Genomic DNA, 8217 nt, shown 5'->3' with positions numbered 1-8217 from the left:
TACATATTTTCATATTGTTTTGTGATTTGAGGCCCCAAGATTTTTAACAAATGGAACTCACCTGATTAATGTGATGGCTGAAACTCAGTTTCTTTGTCAAGACGTGTGATTTCAGGTGGTGTTATGAACCGTCTTAATGGTTCACCAGGTTCTTTAAGTTTTAAGACATTCAGGACTGGAAATACTGTCAGAGATAGAGCCTAGCAACGAAGGGAGGAACTAAACAAGCAAAATAGTTACCTTAAACTAATTTATTACAATTACATATTTACAATTTTATACAAATTGAGTCAGTAAGGCAGTGAAAAAAAATATAACATTAATACAAAGTTAATTAACATACCATTTGCATCATTATATGCAACGTTATTAAAAAAAAATAATCGGGCACAAATTTAAAGACATTAAAAATGAACCAGCAGCATTACTTCAAATAATTAGTATACTCAAAATTAGTCAACATCAAAATTAGATATAAAGACAGTTAAATCATTCAAACTATGAAAATAATAAACATCGTAAGAGAGCAGTAAAATATTACATGACTTAAATGTGTGACTTCTAAACGATTCCGAGAATTAGGCAAAACCAGGCATCATTAGGTCAAACATCAAAGGTCACACTCCACCTAAGGAGATTACAGCAACAACAGACCAACCTATACACAAGGTCATCAATACAGCTCCTTGCTGCCAATGAGGTTAACACTCCATACAGTGTCGCTCCCCAGCTGACAAAAATATACCAATGATATCCAGTGGAGCCACACTCCATATGACGAACACCCTAATTCCGGGCAAAGCTGTTGCCTAATGAGGTCACACTCGACACCCCTCGACAATGAAAACACGCCATTGCTGCTGCCCAGTGAGGTCGCACTCGACACGTCATCCTTTCAACGCCGAAAACGCACTATTGCTGCTGCCCAATGAGGTTGCGCTAAACACGTCGTCCTCTCGACAACGAAAACACGCTAATGCTACTCCCAGTGATGTCAGACTCGACATGTCGTCCTCTCGACGATGAAAACACGCCAATGCTGGCCAAAGGCTGCCGACCTCCAACTCGAAGATCATACTACGTCCGATGGCTTCAAACCAAATAACCAGTTATCCCGGACCTGACGCTGCCAAGTACTGGTCCACAGATAAGCATACCTAACTGCCTCTGACTGACTGAATGACTGACTGAAATCAGACATATTTCGACACATGTCAACTAACTTGACCCTCCAAAAAAAAAAAGAACAGGTTGATGGTTAAGAGTTAAACAAGCAATACTAAGAAACAAGCGGAATACACTTGTTCCAACAAAGACACCTAACCTGACAGGTGGTAATGGATGATGTTGCAACTCGCCACTGGTGTCCAAGATAAGTACCAGAGAGTCTTGAAAACAAATGTTTCTTTACTAATGTAAGATTGGAAAAGAATTGCTCACAATAATATGTGGTTCCAAATATCGATGCGTATTTGAGCGCATGCCTCCTCAAAGATGGAAAACTTTCTGCCTTCATATACCGTCCATAGAAGTCTATAAGCAAGAGATTGTTGAACCTAGCTTTCCATTTATCACTTTGCAGTTGAATTAATTCTAGTTTTAGGTCAGAAGGGATGTTTGGTGGATCCACATTAAATTGTGTAGCTTTTAACGTCTTTGAACTTTTCATAAAAAGCCTCAATTAATTTTGCAGATTCATCAGCATACTCCCATGTTGAACAACGATTTCCTGCTCTCTAGGTAGGGAATGTACTGTATTATTGTTTCCTAGCTTAATTTTCCACATTTTTTATTTGACTTCAAACTATTTCACACTAAAAAGCAGTAAACTGAGAAAGTCATTTGGCCCTTGAAACACTCTTTGGAAACAATGTTTGGAAACAGTTTCCGAAAACTTGATTCCAAACAGTTTGGAAAGTTTTCAAACTGTTTGGAAACAGTTTTCAAATTTGTGGTCATGCCTGTGACGAGTGTAGAGGTTGCTGCAGCAGCGTCTGCATTTTATTTGGCACTTTTGATAAAGTCAAGGGAGGTCAAGAAAAAGAGAAAGATATGAGTAAGGATTTTTTTTGAAAAAGGACCATATGGTGATTCGCTTTTGGTGGAACTGAAAATAGATGGTGGAGGTTTCACTAATTTTTTACCTACTTTTCTGTATCACTTACAGTTATAGAAGGTTTATCGGCTCTCCCCGTCATGTCATCCATCTTTTTAATTCTGTTTTTGTAATCCATATTTGTTACATCCCACAATATTGGGGATGAATGCAGCAATTCAATTAGTTTTATATTTTCTCGGCAGACCACATGGCATTATCACTGCAAGTCTCGAGAAGGTACTAATTCATCGTCGCCTCGGCCGCACACACACATGCATACGCACACGCAATGTTTCCCATTCTGGATGGGAAAAAGTAATTCGTGGAATGGTGTTTGGAAATGGTTTGCAAACAGTTTGAAAGCAGTCTTGAAACATTGTTTGCCTACAGTTTGGAAACTGTTATCATCACTGAGTTCCATGATAGGTTTTCCTTTCATCTCCATGAATAGCTTTATTTCCTCCCGAAGGACGTTTATATGACTTAGCCAACGCACTTCACAATAATAGACAAGGCCACCAGACCCACTTCCAAGGTCATTCAGTAGTTCTTTAAACTGTCGGCTTTTTAATCCTTTGCTTTTGATAAAATCAATGGAACATACTACTACTGCTACTAACATCATCCTATTAAGCTGCAGTGACTGTGCACACAAACTCTGCTGATGGATAATACAGTGACATACAATTGAATTATTAGAGTCAATACCAACATGACCCTGCTATTTTCCTTAGGCTACTAACCCTTTCTTTGAGCCAACCATGACTGGAGCTCCATCATTAACTAGGCCACTGAGCTTTTCAAATGTTAGGCCGAATCTGTTCATTGATGATTTTAGTCTCTCAAACAAGTATTCACCTGATATAGTGCCATGCATAGGTTTCAAAGAAAGCAACTCCTCTCAAATTAGGCAGTTATCCCGCGAATTAGAATAGCCAGCTGTGCAGTACAGTATTTGTTATGTCTGCTGTTTCATCACAAGACAATGAGAAGTTTGTTAGTGTTCTATCAATATTTTCAGCCATGTTACTAATCCTATCAGAAAAAGTTCAGCGTGACAAACTAACACTTAAACAATTTAGCAACTCCACAGCAGCCACGTTGCACTCCTTCGCAAAATCTCCTTCTACATAGGGTTTCAACTTCTTAGTAATTAGTTCACTTACAACTAAACAATACTGAACAATTTTCTGTTTATCACATCAAGGTCTGGAGAAAGTGGCTTGTTGGGAAGCGAAACCCCTCTTAAGATAATTTATTTCATCCACACATAATTGCCCTTGTAACTCCAGTAATTTGCATACTTTGAAATATAGTGCCGCTCCACATTAGATTTTTTCAACGCACCCAATACATCTCCACACACGACACACACTGGTATCCCCTGTATCTCACTTAAAAAAGAAAAAAAGACATTTGTCCATTTGTTTTGAAATGCTTGACATTCGGCTTGAATCTTCCTCTTGTTTACAGTTGCCATTTTTGGTACTATATACTTATCCAATGTGTGCGCGAAGAATCTCTGCCAAGTTTGCTGTGCCACACAAAACCTTCGCCGATGTTCAGCAGTAACTGTTGTGTCGTCAAAATCGAAGGCGAAGTGAAACTCCATCTGCAATGCAAAGTAACCTGAACCGAACGCGTAGAATCCTTTGATGAGCCTCTTCTCCACATACCCTCTGACGAGAAAAGTACGGTCTGTCTAACCGTTGTAGCTGAATATGGATTATTAACCTTATAAATATAAACATATAAAACTCTTAAATTTTAATCTCAAAAGCTTAGTGTGGCTTTGCCACAATAACCAAATCATTTTATTTAGACATTTTTGTAATTTCTTCTACCATATCTTTAGTCAAAGGATATACCAAAGGATTTACCTGTATATGACTCGAGGGCTGGATTGAAAGACATCGGGGTCCAGATCCAGCCGCTGGGCCGTAGGTTCCCCACCACTGCATGTAAAGAGTAATTGTGTTAATTCTTCATTGTTTAATTGTTTGTTACAAGGGGCGAGGGATTTTGATTGTTATTGATTCGTTTAAAGATATTGTTGCTGTTGTATGTCTGCGAATTGGGAAGATATAAAATTTTACTCTCTCTCTCTCTCTCTCTCTCTCTCTCTCTCTCTCTCTCTCTCTCTCTCTCTCTCTCTCTCTCTCACACACCCACTGACGACGACGCCAGTCACGAGAAACGGACGGTCCATTGAACCATCGTAGCTGAATATGAATTATTAACCTCTCTCTCTCTCTCTCTCTCTCTCTCTCTCTCTCTCTCTCTCTCTCTCTCTCTCTCTCTCTCTCTCTCTCTCTCTCTCTCTCTCTCTATATATATATATAACGTAGCTATCTATATATATATATATATATATATATATATATATATATATATATATATATATATATATATATATATATATATATATATATTTCAAGTAATTTAATTTTGGTGTTGATTCCTTTTGCATAAGTGTCATAGCTTTTTTATAGATTATATTTATTTTTGTTAAGGGTGTACTATTTCGATCACCATTATTTCCTAATAGATCTTGCTTGTATCCCTGACTAAGAATCAAGGAAAGAGGTTTTTTTGAATAGTTCAAGTAAACAAATTACACAATTTATCTTTTAATGTAGGAGGAGGCTTTTGGATATTTATTGTTTTTATATATTGCAGTCTTGGAGTTGATTGATTTCTCAGAGTTCGGGTATTAATTTTCAGGTATAACAGATTTATGGAAAAATTAACAGCTGACTTTGGAACTCGGGAGGTCATGTAATTTGCCAGCCGTAGTAATTAATATATTTTTAGTGCCAAGACCCTTGGGATCGAGCGAGTCTGTTTTAAAGCGGTGATAATAGACAGTGCTTTTATTAAAGGTTTGAACAGTATAGTGTTGATAGGATTATGTGTATTGTTAGGATATATTTTTTGGAGAGGTATAAGCATTGTATAGTACAAGGTGGCACAGCTTAATATCAAAGAGTATTTGAAACCCAATTTTTTAGTAATTGCCAGAAGCTGATATACCTAAAGCTCAGTGGCTCTCTTTTTTAATGACATATGGTGGAGAAAAAATAACTTTCCTGGATTACACTTATAAGGTACGACGATGTTTTAAGAGATGGATAAAGGCTGCTAACGAGAGGGAGATGGATGATTTAGAAGAAGTGATGGTACTAAAACAATATTTACGAGGAATTCTTTAACTTATTTGAACGTATTTGATAGAGAGAGAGAGAGAGAGAGAGAGAGAGAGAGAGAGAGAGAGAGAGAGAGAGAGAGAGTGAGAGAGAGAGAGAGAGAGAGATGTGAAGAAACTGGATAAAACTGCTTGGCTGAGGGAAGATTATAATATTTTCAATCGTAAACCCTCCTCGAGTATGAACTTTCCACCCTCATTCCGACCATGTGTCAAGTATTCACCGAACAATGGAAGCCACTTCAGTAATAACTATGAGAACAAGTTCAATAGTTCAAGCAGAAGTATCACTGGCGCTGTTCCAAAGAAGAATGTGATAGTGCCTTAGCAACAATTGTCGAATCCTCCTCCTTCAGGTATCATGAAAGATGTGCCAAAGGGTAATATTGTCTGTTATAAGTATGGCAATAGAGGCCATATCAGGGAGGAATGTTGGTCGAATCAACCAAAAGCAGTCGTGCAAGCGGTCAAGGATAATTCAACTTCTCAGAATGGGAAGACAATGAAACAATCAGAAAGAATGTCGAGGAAAATAAGCTAGGTAACGTTAACACAGCGAACAGATCAAACCCAAACAGCGATGATGCCTTTAAATCGTATATTTATGAAGGTATGATAGCAGCAATAGATGGGAGTGAGCAAACCCCGGTTAAAATATAATGCAACACAGGTTTAACCATAGTGTAGCCACATTAGGTGTACACCCATTGGTGGAACAGTCTCTCACAGGAGACTCGGTCATTTTGAAGGGAAAAAGAGGTGAGGACATTACCGTTATTGGCCGTTTAAAACTGTCCTGCAAGTTGGTGACAGGTCATTTTTATTTTGCAGTGAAGGATTCATTGGCTCTCAAAGGATTAAAAATCTTGCTGTGTATTGAGGCTGGTTGAACGCCATCTGTGCCTTGTCTCATTGTAACAATGAAACCATTGAAGTATAATCCTACGACTGAATTCGAGAAGGACTACCCATATTTGCTTATTAGTTGTGCGACGACTAAGAGTATGATGAAATACGTGGATGAAGAAGAAGAAAGAGGAACCAAAGGAGCAATGCACTTGGAGGATTTTTTCAGAAGAAGAGGTTCCCATGATGGCAAGCAAGAGGAGAAACCCTGAGAGAGCCCAAGAGAAGCCAAACGACAGATAAGTGGACAAGAAGACAAAGAAGCAATGGATATGGAAGAAACAGAAAACTTAGCATTATAAGTGGGACAAGTCAGTAGGAAAAGGCTGATAGGATTGTAACGGAAGGATGCGACATTAAAAGAGTTATTGTACCATGAGATGTATGAGACGGAGGGGTTGCAGTCTGCCACCTGTTATCTTAAAGATGAGTTGGTTATGAGGAAGCAAAGATCCGCCAATATCCCGGGAATGACAAATGGGGAACATACCGTCAGATATTAATTCTCGCAGCGTTGAGAAGACAGGTGATCGCTGTAGTGCACGAGACAGGACATATGAGAATAGAGAAGGTGACGGAGAAGACTACGAAAAACTCTTTCTGCCCTGACGTGCATAAGGATGTGAGCCAGTTTTGACATGTGTGTCATGTATGGCAAATGGCTAGAAAGCCTAACGAGTGCATCAAGAAAGCTCCCATACGCCCGATGTAGTATGATTAGAACCCTTCAAGAAAGGACCGATTAAAATTGTGATAGAAATAGGGAAGGATCAAAAGGAAATGGATGGAGAAAATGTCAAGGATTTTAGGAATATGATCGCCGAAATAAGGAAATTTTCCATAAAATGAGTCAAGAAAAAACAAAGAAATGGTTTGGTATGAAGAGTACAAACACGCAGTTTACGGTAGGACAACAGGTGTTGGTTTACATACTGATAAGGATATTCACTCCTGCCAACGAGTTCCAAGAACCATTACGGATTTTGGAGAAGAGCAGTGACCAGACCTATGGTACTGAGATACCAGGAAAAAGGAAATATCAAGTGAAGGCCATATTTACTTGGAAAAAGAATTTTAACATGAAATTTCTAATCCAAGTGGATGCCTTGGATAATGGGATTGGAGCTGTCTTGTTGAGAGAAGACAAGGAAGGAATTCTTCACCCTGTTTGTCTTATGTTGCCGAAGGTGAAGAAGCACCAACAAGCCTTCTCAATAGTTGTAAGGGAACTGCTATCACTAGTCACAGCAATAAAGAATTTTGAAGTCTACATGAATAGACCATAGAATGAAGAGATTACAGTTTACCCGGATCACAATCCTTCAACCTTTGTCAATAAGATGAAGAATAATAATCAAAGGTTAACTAGGTAGTTATTATGTTTTCAACCATATTGTATGATTGTAAAGAATTTATCAGATAAAGATAACATGGTTGCAGATTATTCATCTCTGGCTGAATCAATGGATTCAGGCCCAGAATAAATAATCTTTTTGGAGGGAGCTATCTTACAATGCTGGTTTAGTATAGAGTAAATATTTGATTCATGTATTTCATTTGTATATCTAAGAGGTGTAAAGCCAGCTTGTAAGGTGAGTTCCTCTCTTGTATGTTTAAGTGATTGTATATAAATTGTGTGACTTTCGTCGTTCATGTGATTATATTTTTCATTCAAGTCAGTATATGAATATTTACATTATCTTTAAGAATTAAATTTCTATTTCACGTATTTTGTTATAAAGTCATACGTAAGCTCTTCAAAGTATGCTTTACGAACCATATGATGTTTGAAAACAAGAGCTCTTGTAATTCTTTTATGTTTTCACAAGGTACGGCCTTATAGAAGGGGGGGGGGGGGGGAGTTAGCTGAAAGAGGGTTAGCTTGTAAGCAAGATTTGTTCTCCTGACTTTTGTCTGAGCAACCATAAGCTGCTAAACCTCACCCCCCCCCCTACACTAGAAGATTATATTTAAAAGGAGCTAGAAAAAGTAAGTCAATATATATGTG

The sequence above is a fragment of the Palaemon carinicauda genome, chromosome 16, assembly GCF_036898095.1.
Source record: "Palaemon carinicauda isolate YSFRI2023 chromosome 16, ASM3689809v2, whole genome shotgun sequence".
NCBI classification, from domain to species: Eukaryota; Metazoa; Arthropoda; class Malacostraca; order Decapoda; family Palaemonidae; genus Palaemon; species Palaemon carinicauda.
The sequence above is the reverse complement of the archived record's forward strand: the minus strand, read 5'-3'. Positions refer to the sequence as shown.